Genomic DNA, 24,311 nt, shown 5'->3' with positions numbered 1-24,311 from the left:
TTTTTACTTATACACCTTTTGTTAACAATGAACACATACACATTGCTGTCATACAGTACATTAGTCTTATTAGTTAATGTATGCCACATATATCCTTTTACTAAATTAACCTTATTACAGAGCCATGGAACAACAAGTCAGGACAAGCACACCCACTTTGATGAGTTTCTTCAATACAACCTCTAGTCCAATAGCTTCCCACCATACCCAGCCCACTGGCTAGAAGTCTGAGGTAGCCAGAAGGATCCCATGCACAGTATGGGGAGTGGGTTAACTCTTCATGTCCTTGCTTCCAAACACTGTTAATATGCAAATTTTAATAACTTCAATTAAACAATCAATTTAAAAACTTTCAGTTAAAAGATTTGGCCAATAAAGTTTCTCTTTCTCTTAAGGAAATGTACTAGACTTGAGTATATCACATTTTTCCTGATGTATCCAAACACTTTGTATTCTAAGTTGAACAAAACAAGTATCTGCATTTCAGTCCAACCCTTCTGCTTGATTTCAAACCAGACCATCCCATGAAAATATTAAACACAACAATTCTGGCCACGAGACAAACACAAGACAGAACATAGAACATAAAACATAATTTTTACTGTGCCAGCAAATCATGGTACGTTGAATGCTGTTCAGCTGGCATTAGTTTTCTCTGATTATCTGAAAGACAAAAACAGAGGTCTACCCCTTCGGGGCAGTCAATCATTGCTAAAAATATACAAATACCCTTGTTGATTTCAGGCAAAACAGGGGAATTACCTCATATTTTCTTGTATGTGTTTTATAGGCAGCCCAGGTTTCAGTGGCTTCCACCTTATCACTTAGATAATTTGCATTAATACAGATGCTTTCTGGCTTGCTTTTAAACACTGAAAGAAAACATCACCACTTATAGTGCCTTAGAGCCTAATAAAATTTCAATTACATATCACTGTATACATTCTTCAGCTAATTCAACAAAATTGTTCATAGCCAAATGATTGCAATCCAATAATTCCGTTGCCTGAATTTATTTACAAACATTTTAAAGACACCAAGAACTTCTCTTTAGCATTTTTACAAGGTTCAACTGCTGTTCCCTCCAGCAACTACAGAGTTAACTTTGCACTCTGCCTTAAATCACTTACTTGTTCCAACCTGTTCTCCAATCTCTCTGTCTGTTGCCTGCCCGCCTGGGCCCGATCCTGCTTTTCTCTCTGACCCGTCCCTTCCATGGGTACCAACTTGTTCCACTACCAGTTCAGCTAGGAGGGTGGGCTTCTCAACTAGCCCCCACCCTTCTGGTCTTTTCCCTAAAACATTTTTACTCACAAGACTACCCGAGTCCTCCCTTTTCTCCAACTACTTTATTGCCCAGTCCTGCTACAACTGGGGGTAGATCCACCTGCCACCCTTCCCGGTCAACCAGGGTGGAGAGAGGAATGCTAGACCCCCCTCCAGTTCTCAGACTTCCTGCGGCTGAGAGTGGGCACACCTTTAATTATACAATCCTCAACATATAACACCAACAGTACCAAACAAAGCAAACATAAAATAACAAGGGTAAAACAGATAGAAGGTGTAAATTCTGCAGGGCTCCCCCATTCTTAATTGCTCACCAAACTGTGACAAATGTCTGTAACCAATCAATCCCTCATGTCAGGTGATCAAACTGACACTGCAGGACGGTGGGAGAGGATAGAGAAAACACACCATATAACCAAATTTTAAAGCTTCATTAAAAATAATAAAACAACAATGGAGAGTGTTGGGAACGCTGCCACATCACTCAGGAAGAACATGAATGCCCCAAGCCTTAAGCCACTTTAATACTCACACATGTCCAGACTGGCCACGTCTGTGTATAATGGTCAGAGAAGGGGGAATAGGTGGACGGGAGAATATCCTGTATACAGCTTGTTCAGAATTTCCAACATACTTCTGCTCTTGGAATGGCTGTTCTTTTACACCCTGGAATCTCCTGCGGTGTCTCTTTCAGAGATTCCAGTTCAGGTCAGCTGCCTGTGGCTTTTCCAGTGTCACCAAGCCACACCAGCTACAGGGTCGCAGAAGCACACTGTTGGATCTCACTGGAAAGTTAAGCTTTGCAAATGTAATTTCAGTTCTGTAACTTGTATTGCCTCTGGTTTGCCTCTGTCTCTATTTTTCCACAACCAGCTGGGGCCGAAAGCAGTTTTTCTTTGTACTTAGCATAGTCTGTGCTGATTCTTGACCTTGTACGCAGAGCAGCTTTCTCTTTATCTCTGGGGTTAGCCGAGTTTCAAATTAACCCGTTCCTAGACAAATTGCTCACACTGTGTCAGAGGCTCTTCTTTTGGTGATTAAAAGCTCCTCTGAGATATATGATCTTATCTAGATTGAAGGTACCTTCTAATGGGCATTGTTTAGATATAAAGATTCCAATTCTCTAAATACCTGCAGGTTTTAGGACCATAATGTACGTACATGTAACATGCTGGGGTACCCTTAGGGGGTGAGGTGGAATGTTTAGACTGTCCCTCCCCCATTTTCCACTTACACAGACAGAGAGGGTGCCCTGTCCGCGCTAGCAGCACATAAACTAAGGATCTCTCCCTACAGGGCACTCACACAGGAGAGACTAACGAGGATGACCACGACTCTCCTACACCTCCCTTCAGCAAAGAGCGTCGGCTAGTCTCTGGGAGACGGCGCCGCTTACTCTGATTGCATCCAGTGAGATGATCAGACTGTCAGTAGCCCACACGGAAAGGAAAGGGGAGGGAAGATGGGTTCACACACTCCTAGACCCAGGAAGCTTCCTCGCCGGACGATGCCAGGCCGAGTCAACCCACCGTGGGTCGGATCTCCTAAAGATCCACTAGTTACCGGGCTTGCATTAGAGTAGTCCTGATCACGAGCCTTCGCTTCACAAGGTACTCTGGGCGTCTTCTGGTAACAATCACTCACACTGGTATACACACACACACACCCCAAGACCATTATTTCCTATTACCACGATGCATCTTATCTTTCTGCACAGTCAATAAGTTCAGATTGCGTGAGCCCAACAGAGACAGACGTCCCCACGGACAGTCCTCCTCCCAGTGCAGCTCTGGGGCATATGATGGGGGATTTTTACAAGAGCTCTCCATACAAACAGCTTCAGAAGCTACCTGTTCGCTGACAAAACAGGAGTAATTGAAGGATCGTGTTATAATTAAGTGATCCTTCCAGTGGCCACCTTTCCTGGCTCTCTAGCTGATATTGAGGCCAGTCAACTGTACAGAACCTCTTTAGTTTACTCTTAGTCAATGGATCTGATTCAAACACTCTCCAATTCATCAGAATGCATTCTAAGGGCGTACACTGTGCCCTGCCGGCTGTACCCTGTCCTTGCCCCATACCATGGGCTTGCCCTTGACCCACTATAGGACGCTCTCTCGTCTAGTGGGAATTACAACGGCTGGGCGTCCCCAGCCTCAGGCAAAAGTCCACACCACTGGACTGTTCCTACCTTATCCGCAGGACTGGTTCCTCACCGTCGCCCGCAGCTGTTTCTCCACTATCTGAGTGCGTTGCACCGTTGTGTCCTCCAAGGTCGGCCTGACGCGTCTCTGCCGAGGCCCCCGGTAAAGGCACCGGTGCGCGCTGGGCGTCGGCTGTGACCATCGTCCGCCGCCATTGGAGGAGTCCGGGCAAGGCACAATTTTGCCTCGAGCCCACCCAGGGACGCCAAAACTGTTGCCGGCACAGAGGGCCGAGGACAGCAACAGTGGGGGTTCGTTGCCCGGTGTGTGCCGCACTAATTAACACACCAGGGTGGAGAAGCAAACCAAGTTTATTTGAGCTCAAAAAGGTGCCAGGGAGAAAAGGCATTCTCAAATCCTGCACCCCGATACAAGCGGTTTTTCTCTCTTTATACATAACTTCAGCTAAGCATTCCCATCACCCCCCACACTCCTCCCCCTTACCCCCCCTTCTTCCCCCTCCCATCTATTTTCTATATCAAATACATCATGCAAGTAACAATTACACTAAGCAGGTTAACTCATACTTGGCAAAAACCACTTTAGCTCGTTAGTACCTCTTCTGTGATCAGTTATCTGTACTTTCCCACCGTGGGGGCTAAGTTGTCATACATATAACTTTAATTACAGCATCTGCTTTCCGCCTATCTTATTTAGTATTGGCTACATCTAGTGCCAAGCAGCCTTGCAGCTGCCAGTAATCAGCACATAACACAAGAGGTTACAAAAGTTTAGTAAGGCTAACAAAAGCACTTTACATAAAGGTACTTTGGGTCACATAGGCCCAAAGCCATCCTCCCGAGTTCCCTAGATTTATGCCTAGTGACACCAACAATCCCTTTCCCTGGCACCCGCTGGTATTTCTCCACCATCTCCCACTGGTCGTCCAGGAGGCGCTGGTAGCCCCCGGGCACCGAGTAGCTCCCCTCGCAGACCCGCTCCTCCAGCTCCTGCGACAGCTCCAAGAGCGCGGCCGTGCACCGGTCCGACGACGCCTGCTTGTTCTGGTGGCAGAACTCAGCGTGCTTGGAGTCCAGCTTGTCCTGCGGAGAGAGGGGACATCGGAGCCTGTGCCCCCGGAGGAGAAAGTCCCTGTGCCCCATTCCCTGCCCCAGAGAGCCAGACAGTTCCCTGCCCTGGGGCCAGCGACCTCAACACAGGAAAGGCCTCGTGCCCCACTCCCCATCCCATGGAGCCAGCCGGTCCCCGCGGTGGGGTCAGACCAGGGCCTACAAGGTAAAGGCCCCAAGCCCCACTCCTCTGTGGGTCGCTGCAGGCTGGGGCAGGAGGGGCTGCGCTCCCATCGCAGGGTCCCTGGTACCGTCAGCTGGCGCTGGTATTGCTGCTCCTCGTCCTTGAAGGCGCGCGCCATGAACGCCCGCAGCGCCTCCCGCTCACACTGGGCGTGCAGCTCCAGCAGCTCCTGCATGCTCTGCGTGGGCAGCGCCGCCCGCCGCCCCAGCTGCTCCTCGTAGGCAGCCACGGCCTCCCCCACCGCCGCCGAGTTCTCCATCTGCGCCAGGGCCAGCACCGCGCTCTCCATGCAGGGCACCGCCCCGCTGCGGATGGCGTCCACGTAGGTCACCGCCAGGTTCCCCAGCACTGCCAGAGGGTCAGGGTCAGCGCCAGGTTCCCCAGCACTGCCGGAGGGGCAGGGTCAGCGCCAGGGGCGGGAGGCCCAGCGCGGCCAGAGGGGGGCAGGGTCAGCGCCAGGGGCGGGAGGCCCAGCGTGGCCGGAGGGGCAGGGTCAGCGCCGAGGGACCCAGTGCAGCCGGAGGGGGGGCAGGGGTGGGGGGCAGGGTCAGCGCCGGGGGGCCCAGTGCGGCCAGAGGGGGGCAGGGGCAGCCTCCTTCCACCCAGCCCCTCCCCCAGCCAGCCCATTCTGGCCCTGGACCAGGGGCGGCTCTAGGCACCAGCAAACCAAGCTGGTGCCTAGGGCGGCCAAATCTAGGGGGCGGCAGGCTGGGCCGGTGGACCTGCCGCAGTCATGCCTGCGGGAGGTCCACCGGAGCCGCGGATGACCGGACCTGCCGCAGGCAAGACTGCGGAGGGGGCGCTCGTCCCGCGGCTCGGCTGGACCTCCCGCAGGCATGACTGCGGCAGCTCAAGCGGAGCCGCCGGACCCGCGAACCGCCCGCAGCCGTGCCCGCGGGAGGTCCGCTGTTCCCGCGGCTCCGGTGGAGCTCCCGCAGTCATGCCTGCGGCAGGTCCGCTCGTCCCGGGGCTCCGGTGGACCTGCCGCGGGAAGAGGGGACCCGCCGCGGGACCGAGGAAGGGCGGCGCAGCACACCGCGCTGCCTGGGGCAGCCTAATTTCTAGAGCCGCCCCTGCCCTGGACCCCCCCGCCCTGCCCAGCAGCCCCGGCCTGACCTGACCCCACAGCACATGCACGGAGCCTGGGACGTGCCTGTCACGGAGTGTGGGGGCGCCAGGCCCTGCACCCCCGGGCTCCCTGCCGATTCACCAGGACTCTCAGCCAGCCAGTAAAGCAGAAGGTTTATTTAGACGACAGGAACACAGTCCAGGACAGGTCTTGCAGGCACAGATAACCGGATCTCCCCGGTTAGGTCCATTTTGGGGGCCTCCCAGCCCCCTCGGGGATCAGAGCCCGGTCTCCCTGCCTCCCCTCTGTTCTTCAGCCAACTCCCATCTGCCCAGCCCCCCTCCGGCCCCTCCTCTCTCCTCTGCCTCTTTCCCGGGCCAGGAGGTCACCTGACCCCTTTGTCTCCCACAGCTTTAGATGCACCTTTGCAGGGAGGGGCCGGGCCATCAGTTGCTAGGAGACAGAGTGTCAGGCATTTGCTGCTAGATACTTAGGAACTGTACCCAGCCCCCAGTGCGAACAGTCCCACTTCGTCACAGTGCCCCCATCCCTCCTCCTGCACTGGGATCCCCTGTCCCCAGCCCCGCTCAGAACGTGCCCCACTGCCTATCCCCTGCCCCTGTGACACACCCCAATCCCCACCCCCACCCCTCCGTGACGCCCCCCAAATCCCATCCTGCCAGGATGCACCCCAATCCCCATCCCCCGCCCCCAGGACACACCATCTCCCGAGGGCCGCGCCCCGATCCCCACTCACAGGTGCCCGTCACCACGTGGCCGCCCGGGAAGGTTTTGGTGCTGCAGGAAGTCGGGGCTCAGCGCTGCCTCGGGGAGCTCATCCAGCCGGGCCAGGTCGCGGCGCGGGGCCGGGCGGTCGAACACGAAGCACTTGCGGGAGGGGAAGTACTGGCGCAGGAACTTCTTGGGCAGATCCAGCTTCTCGGGCTGGCCTGGGAGAGACCCCCAGGGTCACAGCCAGCCTGGTACCCCCAGCCCCCCCCCCCTCAGACCCACAGCCCATCTACCCTGGTATCTCGCCCCCTCCCTGCCTCCCAGATCAGCCCCCCGGCCCACCTAGCCCGGTCCCCACCCACGGTCGGCACCTTGTCTGCGTTTCAGGGCGTTCTCCAGGTACTCGTCCTCGGTGATCTCCCGCCCGTCCAGCTCCAGCTGCAGCGTGAAATCCCGCACGGCCCACACGAAGGCCGGGAAGAACCGCACGAACTCGGCCGAATCCTCCCCCTCCTGCCGGCCGTCCTCGCCTGCCGCCTTCACCTTGATGCGCTCCGTCAGCTCCGTCACGTAGCTGGGGGCCGGCTAAGGAACCGGAGATGCAGCCCCCTCTGCCGGGGTGTCCCTGAGCCCAGCGCCCGCTGCCCCAGGAACGGCACCCAACGGTGGCACTGCTACTGGCACCCACCCCAGAGCCCTGCTCCCAAGAGGGGGCGACAGGTGCTACCCAGTTATGGGAGGGGAATCCCTCCTGGACTCCTGGGTCCCTCCCAGCAGGGGCAGGATACTGCAGCTGCTCCAGGGCGCGCTGGTCGATGGTGCCCAGGCTGTTGTAGACCAGGGTGCCGCTGAGCAGCACGGCCAGCGCGAAGATCCACGTGTCGTTCTTGGTGTCGCCCTGCGGGGAGGGGAGGGGGGGGAATCGCAGTGTTGGACCCCACTGCAGAGGGGCGGGGCAGGGTGGATATGGGGCAGGGAGCTGGTGCTCCCCCTGCAGGCCACAGGGGGAAGCACGGCCCATCAGACCCCACTGCAGAGAAGCAGGGTTGTGGGGTGTGACGAAGTGGAGAATTTTCTTAGTGTTTTGCATGAACATTGTGTGTGCCTCAGTTTCCCTGGGTGCTGCATGTGTAAGGAGGGGTGGGAGGGGGTTTGTTATTGCAGGGGGCCAGGTGTGACCTCGCCCAGCAGCCGGGACCCCGGACACTGGTCTGGAGATTGGGGACCCAGCGACTGGGGACAGGGAGGCCTGGATCCAGCCGGGGGGAACAATGGATGGACGGCAGAGAGGGGCCCAGCAGCCTGTCAACCTGGGACTGAAGACAAAGGGCGGAGGAGGGGCTGGTGGGGGAGGGGATTTAGGGGGCTCGGCTGGATGGGGACAAGGAGCAGCCGGAGCCATGGGGCCGGGACAGACCCAGCTGCCCAGGGCTCAGACTGGCCAGGCCGAGGGCCCTGAGACCTGCCTGGGCTGGTCCCGACGCTCAATAAACCTCCTGTGTGACGCTGGCAGAGTCACTGCAGCTAGAGATCGGGGGTGTTGCTCCTCTGGGGGTGGGGGTCCCAGGGTCCCAGATTGAGGGGACTCCCCGAGGGGCCCCAGGCTGCTGGGGGCTCAGGGGTGCGGTGCCGAGGGCCTAGCCCCCGAGAAGGACTGCCAGCCTGGGGGGTTCCTGCCAGGGGCATACAGAGCCAGAGCCCGGGGGCTGGGCGTCTGTGACAGGGCGATCTGGGGCAGAGAGCTGGACCCAACCCTGCAGGTCGGGGGTGGGGAGCATGGCCCACCAGGCCCCACTGAAGAGGGATGGGGTGGGGGCATATGGGGCAGGAGAGACTGACCTATGCTGACCCCTGGGCCACCCACCTCCAGGCCCAGCCCCTTCCCACATCCAGAGGGTTCTTGATCCCCCTAGGTCTCCCTGCATCCCCAGAGCCGAAGCCCAGCCGCCCCTTCCATCACCCCCCCCTCACCTTCTCCACGTCACCCAGCCCCTCGGTGTCCAGCAGCACTAGGGTGTGGCCGGCCCGGCGGGGGTGGGGCAGGCACCACATCCAGATGCCCTTGGTGTGCGACTGGATGGTGGAGCCCAGCGAGAACCCTGGGGAGAGAGGGGAGGAGCTGGGACAGACGCAGAGCGAGGGGACCCAGGAGTCCTGGCTCCCAGGCCCCCTCCCCGCTCTAACCACTAGGCCCCACTCCCCTCCCAGCGCCAGGGAGAGAACCCAGGAGTCCTGGCTCCTACTCTCCCTGCTCTGACCAACCCACTCTCCTCCCAGGGCTGGGGGCAGAGATGGGCCAGTGGAATGACTGGCTAGCGCTGACCTATCACCTCTGCCAACCCTTCCCCACTACCCTGAATCACCCCACGGATAAGGCCCTTGTCTGCGGCCATTCGCTGAGAAGCAGGAAGTCACGTCCTCACATTCCATCAGGCTGGTGAGAAGGAGACCCCCATGTCCTAATGCCCCCCACTATCGCCAGACACAAAAACTGAGCTTAAGCTGCTTACAGAGAAGTAGTTTGGTAGCTCCTGTCTGGCAAGAAACCACGTATCAGTAGCTGGGGTGTGAAATCCTTATTTCTGCATTGTTTTATCTCTATGGTCCCCACTTCCCTATCTCTGCCTGGCTGTTTGCTTGGTTCTCTCTGCTGTAGAATTAATTGGCTGGGTGTGAATTCATGAAGGAATGACCAGAAAGGAGAAGAACTCACCCCACAGACACAGCCTAAGATCAAAGCTGCCAAGAATTCTCTGCACGCCCAGAATCCCTACGACACCGACCTTGCCTGGCCAACAGGGACGTCCGCTTGCCCGACCGGGACTGGTGAGCAGAGCACTGTGTGCTCAGCGTGTTTCTGCTTGGTGATGGCTCATGAAGAGAGGTTAAGGATTTTACTGTGCAAGGCTCTTTCTTGGCAGATCGGTCATCCTGAAGCAACAGGAGGGAAAGGAACCGAAGCAAAGGGACCCGGATGGTGGGGGTTAGCTGAGGAACGGGGTCCATGCCCACGGGGACAAGATTCCTCCCAGGGGAGGGATGCCCTTGATTCTGCCTGGAAGGGAGTTGAAGCGTTCTGGGAGTGCACTGTTGGTGTCATTAGGCATAACCCTAGGTAACTCAGGAGGGTGGAAAACCGTAAGTGTCAATAAAGCCTTCCTGTACTAGGCCTGAATGAACTAAAATCACTCCATGTCTGACCAAAGCCTTTCCATGTTTGAACTTTAATCGACCTAACAGGCCAGCAACAGAGAATGGTTATCAGTTGCAACACCTGTACCAGAAGGTAATAATGAGGCCTGCTATAATGAGGCCTGCTTGCTCCTGGCTAAGGGGCAAAATAACAGATCAAAGAAAGTAAGACAAGATAACGGTTCAAGAAAAAGTAACTAACAAGCTAGATTGGTTGCCGCCAATTATGATTTAACCTGCTTAATGTAATTGCTACTGCAAAGTGTTTTTGCTGCATGGGAATGTAAGGGGGGAAGGGGGAGTAGTGGGGGAGGGGTAATAGAGACAGCTTAGCTGAACTTATGTATAAAAAGAGAAAAGCAGCTTGCAGCTGGGTGCTTGATCTGAGACGTGTCTGTCTCCGAGCATCCGGTTTGAGATCTCAAATAAACTTTGTCTGCTTCTCCACCTTGGTGTGTTCATTGGTGCGAAGCACACCGGGCAACGAACCACTGTTGCCCCCTCGGGCCCTTTGGGCCGGCAACAGTTTTGGCGTCCCTGGGTGGGCTCGAGGCAAAATTGTGCCTTGCCCAGACTCCTCCGATGGCCGGCGGAGACGGTCACAGCCGACGCCCAGCGCGCACCGGTGCCTTTACCGGGGGCCTTGGCAGAGATGCGTCAGGCTGACCTTGGAGGACACAACGGTGCAACGCACTCAGATAGTGGAAAAGCTGTTGCGTGCGACAGTGAGGAACCTGTGGATAAGGTAGGAACAGTCCAGTGGTGTGGACTTTTGCCCGAGGCTGGGGACGCCCAGCCGTTGTAATTCCCACTAGACAAAAGAGCGTCCTATAGTGGGTCAAGGGCAAGCCCGTGGTATGGGGCAAGGACAGGGTATGGCTGGTAGGGCAAGGTGTATGCCCCTAGAATGCATTCTAGCAAATTGGAAGGTGTTTGGTTTGGATCCAATGACTAAGGCCTGGTCTACACTAGGACTTTAATTCGAATTTAGCAGCGTTAATTCGAACTAACCGCTCAACCGTCCACACCAGGAAGCCATTTAATTTGAACTAGAGGGCTCTTTAGTTCGAATTCGGTACTCCACCCCGACAGGTGGAGTAACGCTAAATTCGACATGGCTAGCTCGAATTAGGCTAGGTGTGGATGCAAATCGAACTTAGTAGCTCCGGGAGCTATCCCTCAGTGCACCACTCTGTTAACGCTCTGGACAGCAGTCCGAGCTTGGATTCTCTGACCAGCCACACAGGAAATGACCCGGGAAAATTTGATTTCATTTTCCTGTCTGGGCACTTTGAATCTGACGTCCTGGCTGGACATCGGGGCGAGCTCCGCAGCACCTGCAACGATGCAGAGCTCTCCAGCAGAGGAGTTCATGTTATCTGTGAATAGAAAGAGGGACCCAGCATAGACTGACTGGGAACTCTTCGATCTGATCGGTGTGTGGGGCGAGGAGTCTGTGCTTTCGGAGCTGCGCTCCAAAACAGGGAATGCGAAGACCTACAAGAAGGTCTCCAAAGCCATGAGAGACAGAGGATACAGGCGGGATGCAACGCAGCGCCGCGTGAAAATCAAGGACCCCAGACAAGGCTACCAAAAAATCAAAGCGGCAAACGGACGCTACGGAGCCTGCCACCACTGCCCCACCAGTGACCGTGGACTCTGACGATGGGACAGTGTCGACGGCCAGTTCCTCGGTGATGTTCACGGACGGGGAAGATGAGGAAGGGTTTGTGGAGGACGAGGCAGGCGAGAGCGCTTACAACGCTGGTTTCCCCGACAGCCAGGATCTATTCATCACCATCATGGAGATCCCCCAACAACCCTCCCCGGCCATTAACCCGGACCCTGAATCAGGGGAAGGAGCAGTCGGTAAGTGCTTTAACCATGTTAACTTTTATTCTTAATATAACAGGAATCTTAACTGTGTGAAAAGGAGGTCTCTCTAGATATGGGGATAGAACAGAAATCATCCTTGGAGATCTCCACGAAGCTCTCCTTGCGTTAATCGAAAAGCATCAGCAGGAGGTTCCTGGGGAGAGCTGCCTTATTGGGTGCTCCGTGGTAGCACAGTTTTCCGCGCAAGGCTTTCATGAGGTACTCAGGGAGCACTGCCTCCCCGAGCACGGCTGCATCGGGCCCTGGTTCGTGCTAGCTTTCACGCAGCATGCGCTCTCTATCTCCTTCAGTGACCCTCCTCAGGGTGATCTCGCTCGGAGACTCCTGCATCTAATTAGGGTAATTACTGTAATTTTACGCCTGGTCCAAAGTATTTTTAAAAAAATCTACGGACAGACGGCATAGCACAGACTCAGCACGCAGCTGCGTGACGAGCGTAAAGGAAAGCCAAAGAATATAATGGACGCTCATGGAGGGAGGGGGGAATGAGGACGCAAGGTATCCCACAGTTCCTGCTGTCTGCGAAAAGTATTTGCATTCTTGCATGAGCTCCAAATGCTTCTAGGGTCAAACACAGTGTCTGCGGTGGGTCAGGGCATAGTTCGGCAATTTGCGCACACACCCCACCCACCACCAGAAGTGAAAACAATCCTCTGTTGACTCTTTTACATGTCACCCTATCTTTACTGAATGCTGCAGATAGACGCGATGGTGCAGCACTCAACACCAACATCCTTGCTCCCCCCACGCTATGGATGGCTGATGGTACAAAACGATGGAAATCCGTCCTCATCATCAGCCTATTGGCACATGGGGCAGTGCAAAAGGGCTGGTAACCATGCCGACTAGCATCAGTAAGGTCGATCAAGGGCGCCTGTCCCTAATTTTTGATGGCAGATGGTGCAATATGGCTGGTAACCGTCCTCATCATTGCAACAGGGGGCTGAGCTCTATCAGCCCCCACCCTTCATTGTAAATAAAAGATTCAATTGCCCCTGGACTAGCAGAGGGATGATGGGCTCCTTCATCCACACTCCTTAATGTCCTGCCTGGACTATCATTGCAGCTGGAGGCTTCCTTCCACTCATTTCTCACAAACAAGTCACTGTGTCTTATTCCTGCATTCTTTATTACTTCATCACACAAGTGGGGGGACAATGGTATGGTAGCCCAGGAAGGCTGGGGTAAGAACGGAATGAACAGGTGGTGTTGTTGCAGGAGCCCCCCCTGTGAATAGCATACAGCTCATAATTTATGCAGGATCGGACACAGAGCAGCTGTGCTCTCTGGTTCTATGATACAGAGGTTCTCTAGTACACTTGCCCATAATCTAGGCAGGACTGATTCAATTTTTAGATACCAAAAAGGAGGGATTGACTCAGGGAGTCATTCCCAATTTTTGCTTTTGCGCCCCTGGCTGCTCGGCCAGGGGCACTTATGACAGCAGCAAATGGTGCAGTGCAAAAGGACAGGTAACCATGCCCATCTTATTACCATCTTATTACCAATTTATGGTATGGTAGATGGTACAATATGGCTGGTAACCATCTCTGCTGTCATGCAAAAGCAAAAGCATGCTGCTGTGTAGCGCTGCTGGCCCGCCTCTGTCAGCGGCATCTAGTACACATACGGGGACATACACAAAAGGCAAAACAGTGTCCATGGTTGCCACGCTATGGCGTATGCCAGGGCAATTCTGGGAAAACGGGCTTGAAATGATTGTCTGCCGTTGCTTTCCCGGAGGAAGGAATGACTGGCGACATTTACCCAGAATCCACCGCAAAAATGATTTCTGCCCCAGCAGGCACAGGGGTCTCAACCCAGAATTCACAGAGACAGCCTAGACTCAGTTAATTGTTCACCAAAATGTATCTTTGCAAGGAATTCACTCCCTGTTTCCCATCTCACAGCTTCCACTGTCTCCAGACCTGCCACAGCATCCCCCTCGCAGAGGCTGGCAAAGATTAGTCGGCGAAAGAAAAAGACAAGGGACAAGATGTTCGAGGAACGTATGGGCTGCTACCTAGCAGAGGCGGACCAGCAGAGCCAGTGGAGGGAGACCGTCTCTCTGTGCCAGCGCTCACACAGCGAACGGGAGGAGAGGTGGCGTGAGGAAGACAAGCAGGCGACTGAAACAATGCTTGGACTAGTGAGGGAGCAAACGGACACGCTCAGGCGCCTTGTGGATGTTCTGCAGGACCGCAGGAGGACAGAGACACCCTGCAGTGTATCTGCAACCGCACTCCCCTGCCACAAAGTCCCATCCCCCCCTCACCGAAAATAATCAGGAGGAGGGGCGGCCGGGGACGTGAATACTGTCACTGCACCACAGCACAGTGCTCAAGTACCCAAAAGCTCTCATACCCTACATTTGCCGAAGTCCTTCACTTCCAGACTCACAGTAGTCCCAATCCCAGTCCCATCCCCTAACTGTCTACTTAATTAATAAAAATGCTTTGCTGTTAATTACTGTTTCCGTTATGTTTTTTCAAAGAAGACTGTGTTTGAATGGGGGGCGTGGGGAAGGGGGTGGTTAATTGCATAGGACAGTCACCTTTCCCAGGGTACAGACACGGGGGCAGGATCAGCAGCGGGTCACACACACGGTGCAGTCAGTAGGCACCCTGGTCGGTTTTTGGAGGTGGTTTCCAGGATCTGTGTGGGCGGGGGAGATGTGACTTTGCAGCGGGGGAGGGCGGTTACAGATCTTATACAGCGGTCCTTGTCCTGGACCGCTGAGTCACGCAGCTGAGGAATCTGTATCCGTCCTCCTCCACCACAAGGTCACATATCCGCCCGCACACAGAATTCCATAAAGAGGAATGGCAGGCTCCGTTGAAAGAAGCATTCCGGCACTGCGGACCGCTCTAGGAGCAGGAGCCTGTCATTCCTTGAATTTAGAGGCGGTCTTTACATCACCGCACACCCTACCCAGCACAGCCTGCGTCCCAGTTTCAACCCTTTCACGAAAAGTCATGAATAAAGAAACCTTTGTTAAGTAATAATGGGACATGTATTTTATTTTTACACGTGTGCTGGAAGTGGGGGTAACGGGGTGAACGGGGTATGTAACCGAAGAGGAGAGTCAACAGTAACTGGGTAAAGAAACAGGGGCAGGTTCAGCTTCTCTGTAAAGAAACTGAACAGTCACAGGTCACGCTGTTCGCTGCTCGCTGGTATTTGAAGAGTTCCTTGTCGCTGTCCCAGGCGCCTGTATAGGGCTTCATGAGCAAGTGCATTAGCGGGCAGGCTGGGTCCCCGAGGATGACTATAGGCATCTGCACATCCACAACAGTTATTTCGTGGTCCGGGAAGAAACTACCTTCCTGCAGGCGTCTGAGCAGCCCACAGTTCCTGAAAACACACGCATCATGAACCTTGCCCGGCCACTCGACGTTGATGTTTGTAAAACGTCCCCTATGGTCCCCCAGTGCTTGCAGCACCATTGAAAAGTAGCCCAATTTCTCATCAGCTGACTGTGGAAGAGGTGGACGATAAAGTGCGAGGAGGAGAAAACGGCGATGATCGCAGCGGGCTCCGTGCTTGCAGTGCTGTGGCGTCCGCGCTGTCACTGACCAGAAAAGTGCACGAACAGATTGCCCGCAGGCGCTTTCAAGGAGGGAGGGAGGGAGGTTGTGATTGACGGTTCAATGACGACACTTACCCAAAACCACCCTCGACACATTTCTCCCCCCAGCAGGCATTGGGGGCTCTACCCAGCATTCCAATGGGCAGCGGGGACTGTGGGAACTGTGGGATAGCTTCCCACAGTGCACCGCTTCCAAAGTCGACGCTGGCCCCGTGAATGTGGACTCAGAAATTCGAATTAGTGTATTTAGTATGGATACACAAATTCGACTTCATAAGGTCGAATCCACAAATTCGAACTAAGTTGATTCGAAATAGTCTTGTAGTGTAGACAAGGCCTAAGAGTAAACTAAAGAGGTTCTGTACAGTTTTCTGGCCTCAGTATCAGCTAGAGAGCCAGGAAAGGTGGCCACCAGAAGGATCACTTAATTACAACACGATCCTTCAATTACTCCTGTTTTGTCAGCGAACAGGTAGCTTCTGAAGCTGTTTGTATGGAGAGCTCTTGTAAAAATCCCCCATCATAAGCCCCAGAGCTGCACTGGGAGGAGAACTGTCCGCGGGGACGTCTGTCTCTGTTGGGCTCATGCCATCTGAACGTATTGACTGTGCAGCAAGATAAGATGCATCGTGGTAATAGGAAATAATGGCCTTGGTGTGTGTGTGTGTGTGTGTGTGTACACCAGTGTGAGTGACTGTTACCGGAAGATGCCCAGAGTACCCTGTGAAGCAAAAGCTCGTGACCAGGACTACTCTAACGCAAGCCCAGTAACTAGTGGATCTTTAGGAGATCCGACCCAGGGTGGGTTGACTCGGCCTGGCATCGTCCAGCGAGGAAGCTTCCTGGGTCTAGGAGTGTGTGAACCCATCTTCCCTCCCCTTTCCTTTCCGTGTGGGCTACTCACAGTCTAATCATCTCACTGGACGCAATCAGAGTAAGCGGCGCTGTCTCCTAGAGACTAGCCGACGCTCTTTGCTGAAGGGAGGTGTAGGAGAGTTGTGGTCATCCTCATTAGTCTCTCCTGTGTGAGTACCCTGTAGGGAGAGATCCTTAGTTTATGAGCCGCTAGCACGGACAGGGCACCCTCCCTGTGTGTGTAAGTGGAAAATGGGTAAGGGACAGTCTAAACATTCCTCCTCACCCCCTAAGGGTACCCCAGCATATTACATGTACGTACATTATGGTCCTAAAACCTGCAGGTATTTAGAGAATTGGAATCTTTACACGCGTGAAAATCCATCTAAACAGTGCCCATTAGAAGGTACCTTCAATCTAGATAAGATCATACATCTCAGAGGAGCTTTTAATCACCAAAAGAAGAGCCTCTGACACAGTGTGAGCAATTTGTCTAGGAAGGGGTTAATTTGAAATTCAGCTTGGCCCAGAGATAAAGGGAAAGTTGCTCTACGTTCAAGGTCAAAAATCAGTGCAGACTATGCTAAGTACAAAGAAAAACTGCTTTTGGCCCCAGCTGGCTGTGGAAAAACATAGACAGAGGCAAACCAAAGGCAATACAAGTTACAGAACTGAGATTACATTTGCAAAGCTTAACTGTCCAGTGAGATCCAACAGTGTGCCTTTGCGACCCCGAGCCGATGTGGCTTGGTGATGCGGGAGAAACCACAGGCAGCTGATCTGGAATCTCTGAAAGAGACACCGCAGGAGATTCCAGGGTGTAAAAGAACAGCCCTCCCAAGAGAAGAAGCATGTTGGAAATTCTGGACAAGCTGTATACAGGATAATCTCCCGTCCACCTATTCCCCTTCTCTGAACGTTATACACAGACGTGGCCAGTCTGGACATATGTGAGTATTAAAGTGGCTTAGGGCTTGGGGCATTCATGTTTTTCCTGAGTGATGTGGGAGCGTTCCCAACACTCTCCATTGTTGTTTTATTATTTTTAATGAAGCTTTGAAATTCGGTTATATGGTGCGTTTTATCTTCCCCCAACACCTGCAGTGTCAGCCTGATCACCTGACATGAGGGATAGATTGGTAATAGAAATTTGTCACAGTTTGGTGAGCAATTGAGAATGGGGGAGCCTTGCAGAATTTACACCATCCATTTGTTTTACCCTTGTTATTTTATGTTTGCTTTGCTTGGTACTGTTGGTGTAATATGTTGAGGATTGCATGATTAAACGTGTGCCCACTTTCAGCTGCAGTAAGTCTGAGAACTGGAGGGGGGTTTAGCATTCCTCTCTCCACCCTGGTTGACCGGGAAGGGTGGCAGGTGGATCTACCCCCCATCGTAGCAGGACTGGGCAATAGAGTAGTTGGAGAAAAGGGAGGACTCGGGTAGTCTTGTGAGTAAAAATGTTTTAGGGAAAAGACCAGAAGGGTGGGGGCTAGTTGAGAAGCCCACCCTCCTAGTTAAAACTGGTAATGGAGCAAGTTGGTGCCCATGGAAGGGACGGTTCAGCGAGAAAAGCTGGATCAGGCCCAGGCGGGCAGGCAACGGACAGAGAGATTGGAGAACAGGTTGGAAACTTTTGAGGGTGTAGTGGAAGGAAGGAGTAAGTAAGTGTAAGCATGGGGATTTCAAATACCCAGGAGGATATTTGAAATGGTGATTTGAATTGATAAATGATTTAAGGGAGAGTGAAAAGTTAACTCTGTAGTTGCTGGAGGGAACAGCAGTTGAACCTTGTAAAAATGCTAAAGAGAAAAGTTCTTGGTGTCTTTAAAATGTTTGTAAATAAATTCAGGCAAAGAAATTATTAGATTGTAATTATTTGGCTATGAACAATTTTGTTGAATTCGCTAAAGAATGTATACAGTGCTATGTAATTGAAATTGTATTAGGCTCTAAGGGCACTATAAGTGGTGATGTTTTCTTTCAGTGTTTAAAAGCAGGAGTTAAAAGTAAAAAGCAAGCCAGAGAGCATCTGTATTAATGCAAATTATCTAACTGATAAGGTAGAAGCCACTGAAACCTGGGCTGCCTATAAAACACATACAAGAATATATGGGGTAATTCCCCTGTTTTGCCTAAAATCAACAAGGGTATTTGTATATTTTAAGCGATGATTGACTGCCCAGAAGGGGTAGACCTCTGTTTTTGTCTTTCAGATAATCAGAGAAAACTGATGCCAGCTGAACAGCATTCAACGTACCATGCATTTACTGACATAGTAGAAATTATGTTTTGTGTTCTATGTTCTGTCTTGTGGTGTTTGTCTTGTGGCCAGAATTGTTGTGTTTAATATTTTCATGGGATGGTCTGGTTTAAAATCAAGCGGAAGGGTTGGATTGGAATGCAGATACTTGTTTTGTTCAACTTAGAATATAAAGTGTTTGGATACATCAGGAAAAAGTGACATATTAAAGTCTAATACATTTCCTTAAGTAAGAGAAAGAAACTTCATTGGCCAAATCTTTTAATTGAAAATTGTTATTAAAATTTGCATACCAACAGTCTTTGGAAGCAAGGACATGAAAAGTTAACCCACTCCCCATATTGTACATGGCATCCTTCTGGCCACCTCAGATTTCTAGCCAGAGGGCTGGGGATGATGGGAAGCTATTGGACTAAAGGTTGTATCGAATGAACTCATCAAAGTGGGTGTGCTTGTCCTGGCTTGTTGTTCCAAAGCTCTGTAATAAGGTAATTTTAGTGGAAGGGTATATGTGGCATAACATTAAATAAGACCAATGTACTGTATAACGGCAATGTGTATGTGTTCATTGTTAACAAAAGGTGTATAAGTAAAAAGTAAGTTTCCTTTGTAGGTTAACAAGGCCAAAAAGGGGAGCTTGAATGTGCCCAAGCAGCTGTAAAATCTGCAAAGCACTGCCAGACACTAATGAAATGTGTTAGCTTTCTTTTCTCACAGGTAAAGAAGCGCTACCCAAAGACCCTAGCAGCCCTGCCACTCTTGGAACCAGGAGACTGGATCAATGTAAAGGTCCATGTATCTATTGGGTTTCCGGGAAACGGGGCGGGCAAAGCCCGCCCCATGCTAACGGAACCCCCCCCCCAGCCTAAGGGGAGGTTCCACAGGGCCTCAGAAACCCACTAATTGCGGGGGACAACTAATAAAAGAACAGGGACAGGAGTGCGGTCAAAGAGTCATAAGAAGGGAGCCTGACGGGGACACCGAGCAGAGAACCCCAGACAGCGCCCACTGCTCCTCGAAGGCGTCAAGGGAGCCAGCAGACGCCGCCCAGAGGAACTCTGCCCGGAGACGTGAACGGACTAAGGATCGGAAACAGGCCCCACAGTCGCAGGAGTCTCCACTGGCCAACCGCCTCTCCCTGGTCACGTAGATGGCCAACTTAGCCAGGGCGAGGAGCAGGTTGACCAGGAGGTCCCGCGACTTCGTGGGGCCACGGATAGGGAGTGCATGGAGAAGGAGGTGGGGGGGGAAAAGTGCAGCCAGAAACGCAAGAGGATATTGGTGAGGAGCCGGTACAGGGGCTGCAGCCTGGCGCACTCAACGTAAACGTGCGCCAGGGTCTCCCTCACGCCGCAGAAGGGGCAGGTGTCCGGGACAGGGGTAAACCGCGCCAAGTACACGCCCGTGCTCACGGCCCCATGGAGGAGCCGCCAGCTGATATCCCCGGCGGGCCTCGGGACCAGGGTGGAGTACAGGCTGGCCCACCGGGGCTCCTCACCCTCCAGAGGTGGCAGGAGGTCCCGCCACTTGGTGTCGGGGCGGGACACGAGGGTGAGGAAGTGAAGGGTGTGGAGCACGAGCGCGTAGAGCTGCTTCCTTGGCGCGGTTTGGAAACGGACCGGCTGCAGATCGTGCAGCCGGCTGGCGGAGAAGGAGCGGGGGGGGGCCGGTCGGGTCCACGGGGCAGGGGCCCGATGAAAAGGTCCGGAGGGCTCGGGGTAGGGGGTGGGCGGGGCGTGCCCTCACGCAGGACCCGGTCGAGGTAGGCCCGAGCAGCGGGCAGCAAAGCGGCCTCCACCTCCTGTAGTACGAGCCGGGGAGTACAAGGTCTGGAGAGTCCCATCCGCCGAGCGAGCGTCAGGGGATCCAGCCAGTCTCCCTGGTCGTAGTCTAGGAGGTCTCCGACCCTGGTGGTTTCCGCCAGGACCAACCTCTGGCGCACCGCGGGGGACTCCGCCACCTGCACACGGAGCTGGGGGTTGTGTAGCAGGGGCTCCGCGAGGAGATCTGTCCCCTCGGTGGCCGCCACGGACCTGGTCGCAGAGAACAGCTTCCAGGTCCGGAGGAGGTCCTGGTAGAAGACCGGCAGCCCGGAGAGGTCTCGCGGAAGTCCCCTCGGGTCGAGATAAAGGAGCTGCCGGTCGTATCGGAGCCCTCGGAAGCGGCGCAGGAAGGCGTGCACCAGGGCTCTCCATGCTGGACTACCCGCACCATAAAGGAGCCTCTGCAGTGCCTGGAGGCGGAAGACGTGGACCTGAGTGCACAGGCACTTCAGGCCCTGCCCTCCCTCCTCCAGGGGCAGGTGGAGCACCCCTGCAGGGACCCAGTGCAGTCCTGGCCAAAAGAACTCCAGAACCACCTTCCGGAGGTCGGTCAGGAACCCCGGGGCCGGGACCAGGGTGTTGAGCCGGTACCAGAGCATGGACAGGATCAGTTGATTGAGCACCAGTGCCCTCCCTCGGAGGGAAAGGCACCGGAGGAGTCCTGTCCATTTCCGGAGCCACTCCGCCACCCTGCCCTGCAAACCTTGCCAGTTCTCCGGCGGAGAGGGATGCGTGGCAGAAAGGTAAACGCCGAGATAGAGCAGCGGACCCGCGCTCCACCGGATGGCCTGAAGCGCGGGTGGGAGGGAGCTCGCCTGCCACCCATCCCCGACCACCAGGCCAGAGCTCTTGACCCAGTTGACCCGGGCGGAGGAGGCCGCCGAGTACACGGCCTGGCAGGCCTCCACCCGCGCCAAGTCGCCCGGGTCCTGGACCATGAGGAGCACATCGTCGGCGTACGCCGACAGGACCAGCCACAGCTCCGGCTCCCGAAGCACCAACCCCGTCAACCTCCTGCGGAGGAGACAGAGGAAGGGCTTGATCGCCAGGGCGTACAGCTGGCCCGAGAGGGGGCACCTCTGCCGCACTCCCTGCCCGAAGCTGACCGGCTCGGTCAGGGTCCAGTTGAGCCTGACCAGACACTCTGCGGAAGCGTACAGCACCTGGAGAAAACCCACAAACTGGGACCTGAAACCGAACGCTCGCAGAGTGCCCAGGAGATACCCATGGTCCACCCTGTCGAACGCCTTCTCCTGATCCAGGGACAGGACGACAGACCACCCCTGCACCCAAGCTCCAAGAGATCCCGGACCAGATACAGGTTGTCGAAGATGCTACGGCCTGGGACGGTGTAGGTCTGGTCTGGGTGGATCACGTCCTCCAGCACGGCCCCAGCCGCAGTGAGATGGCCTTGGCTACGATCTTGTAGTCCATGCTGAGGAGCGAGACGGGACGCCAATTCCATAAGTCGCGGAGGTCCCCCTTCTTCGGCAATAAGGCGAGCACGGCTTGCCTGCACGAGAGAGGGAGGACCCCACTCCACAAGGACTTGGCCCAGACGCTGACCAGGTCTGGGCCGAGGACGTCCCAGAACACGTAGTAGAACTCCACGGTCAGCCCGTCCATGCCCGGAGACTTGTTGGTGGGCATGCGGTGGAGGGCTTCCGAGAACTCAGCCAGAGAGAGAGGCAGCTCTAGCCGGTCCCGGTCGCCTGCGCTGACCGTCGGGAGCCTGTCCCAGAGCACTCTGCAAGCGGCAGGATCGGTCGGATCCGGGGAGAAAAGGCACGCATAGAAGGTCCGGGCCCTCTCGCACATCTCCGCCGGATCCGTGAGGGGGTGCCGTCCTCCGCCAGAAGGCAGGTGACGTGCTTCTTGGCCCCCCTCCTTTTCTCCAGGGCGTAGAAGAAGCGGGAGCTGCGATCCATCTCCCGAAGGAGGCGGATGCGGGATCGAACAAAGGCTCCCCGGGCCCGATGGTCTTCGAGGACCCGGACCTCCTCCCGCTTCTCCCGGCATGCCCCGCAAAGGGATGGATCCTCGGGGCTGGTGGCCGGATTCCTCTCCAGCTCTAAGACCTCCCGCTCCAACTGCCCTATCGCCGCATCCCTCCGTCGGCTGGCACCCCGGGTGTAGTCACGGCAGAAGAGCCGGGCGCGCACCTTCCCCACATCCCACCACCACCGTGCCGAGGGAAAGGCACGCTGCTGCCCTAGCCAGGCCAGCCAGAACTCCCGGAAGGACGCCACGAAGCCCCCATCCTTCAGCAAGCTGTTGTTAAAGTGCCAATAGGCCGGCCCCGGCCTCTCCGCACAGAGAGAGGCCGTCACGGTGGCGAGGTGGTGGTCCGAAAAAGGGGCCGGCCGGATGCTGGAGGACTGGGCCCGTGAGAGATGGAACCGGGACAGATAGATCCGGTCCAACCGGGAGCGGCACGACCGATGGGCTTCCACCCAGACATAGGTGAACGTGGAGGCATCGTCCGGGTGGTGGTCGTGCCAGACGTCCACCAGGGAGTGATGGGTGACAATCTCCCGGAGGATGTCCGCGGCGGCCAGACTCTGCTCGGTCCCCGAGCGGTCCCGCTCCTCTAGGACGGTGTTGAAGTCCCCGCCCAGGACCAGGCACTCGCGAGGATCCAAGGAGCCGAGGAAGGCGGACGCCTGCTGATAGAACTGCAGCCGTTCCGGGGCCGATGTCGGGGCATAGACGTTGACGAGGTTGACCATGAGCCCCTCCATGCGGACCCGGAGGTGCAGCAGGCGGCCCGGCACAGCCTCGGCGACTCCCAGCACGTCAGGCCGCAGGTCGGGGGAGAACAGGGTGGCCACTCCAGCCCGACGGGTCTGAGATGGCTGAAGTAGACCCCGTCCCCCCACTCCAGCCGCCAGCTAGCTTCGGCGGCTGGATCCGTGTGGGTCTCCTGCAGGAACACCACAGAGTACCCCCCCTCCCGAAGGAAGGAGAGCACCTGGCTCCTGCAGAAGCCCACCCTACAGCTCCGGGTGTTCAGTGTGGCAAAGGTGACGAGTGCCATGAGGAGGGCTGGGGGGGATCCTCGCTGGCAGGGGCGCTCACGGCCCCCGTTGGGCCGTGCAGCAAGCCGTGGCCCACCCCGAAGGTGAGCAAGGAGTCACGGAATTTGCGCACCCGATGGTAAGCCGCGGCACCCTGCTTCCCGGTCCGCTTTCCCTCCCCCATGAGGGCCCTCGTGGCTAGGAGGATCTTGTGGAAGTCCCCCCAGCGCTGGAGAGCAAGCGGGATCTTGTTGCAGGAGCCCCGGACATCCTCCAGGAACTCCCGCAACTCCTCTCTCAGCGTATGGGGGGGTGGGGACTCTGGCGCAGCCCTGTGGCCTACTGGGACGGGTAAGCAAGGGGCGGACCCCGGCTCAGTGGGGGGCGGCGGAGGGAAAAGCGCAGCCCCTAGTGGGTCGGGACTGTGGAACTCAAAGGCCGCTCCCTGGGAGTCATCCTCTGGGAAAGGGAAGGAGACAGCTCCAGGGGTGGCAATAACATCGTGGGAGGTGGAGGGGGCAGGGATGGGGCTGGGAGTAAGGGCAGGGCTGGGGTCAGGAGCAGGGGCGGGGGGAGGGACAGAGATGGGACCCTGGGCCGCAAGAGCTGGACTCTCAGTGGGTGGCTCCTCGTGGCCAGGCACGGGGGTTTGAGGGGTTTGAAAGCAGCTTGGCAGGGCTTGAGAGCTGCTGCTCTCAAGCTGGGCTGATTGGGGAAGTAGCCGCAGCTGGGCCACACCCCAATCAGGCCACAGCTGGCCCCTATAAAAGGCTATGAGCCAGGAGCCCAGGCAGTCTCTCTCTGCCTTCAGAGGGTGATGGGCCTGGCTGCTGGAAACTAGAGAGAAGGTACCTGAGTGGAGCAGGGCTGGGGAAAGGCTGAGGAGCTGGGGAGCTCCAGCCTGGAAAGCCCCAGGCTGCGGCCTAGCTATAGGCCAAAGGTACTGTGGGTTGCAGAGGGCAGCCCAGGGGTAGGACAAAGCAGCAGGTCCAAACCCTACTTGCCAGGGATGAGTTGGCTGAGACTGCAGCCTGCCCCAGGGTGTGGGGCTAGACAATGACTGGCAGTAGCCATACACTGAGGCAAGGTGGGGATAGAAGGTGGGGGTTCCCTGGGGGAGGGGGAAACCC

General features: G+C 55.5%; 1 protein-coding gene and 1 pseudogene across 1 annotated transcript in view; both read right to left on the bottom strand.

Moving 5' to 3' along the window:
* The window catches only part of LOC123351454 (guanylate-binding protein 1-like), a 292,158-nt gene that overhangs the window by 143,809 nt on the left and 124,038 nt on the right, over nucleotides 1-24,311 (bottom strand). The window lies entirely within an intron of this gene.
* LOC123351459 overlaps nucleotides 1-24,311 on the bottom strand; it is a 40,659-nt pseudogene that overhangs the window by 4,781 nt on the left and 11,567 nt on the right.

This window comes from Mauremys mutica, chromosome 17 (genome assembly GCF_020497125.1).
Source record: "Mauremys mutica isolate MM-2020 ecotype Southern chromosome 17, ASM2049712v1, whole genome shotgun sequence".
Lineage (NCBI taxonomy): Eukaryota > Metazoa > Chordata > Testudines > Geoemydidae > Mauremys > Mauremys mutica.
This window is presented reverse-complemented; position numbering and strand designations above follow the sequence as displayed.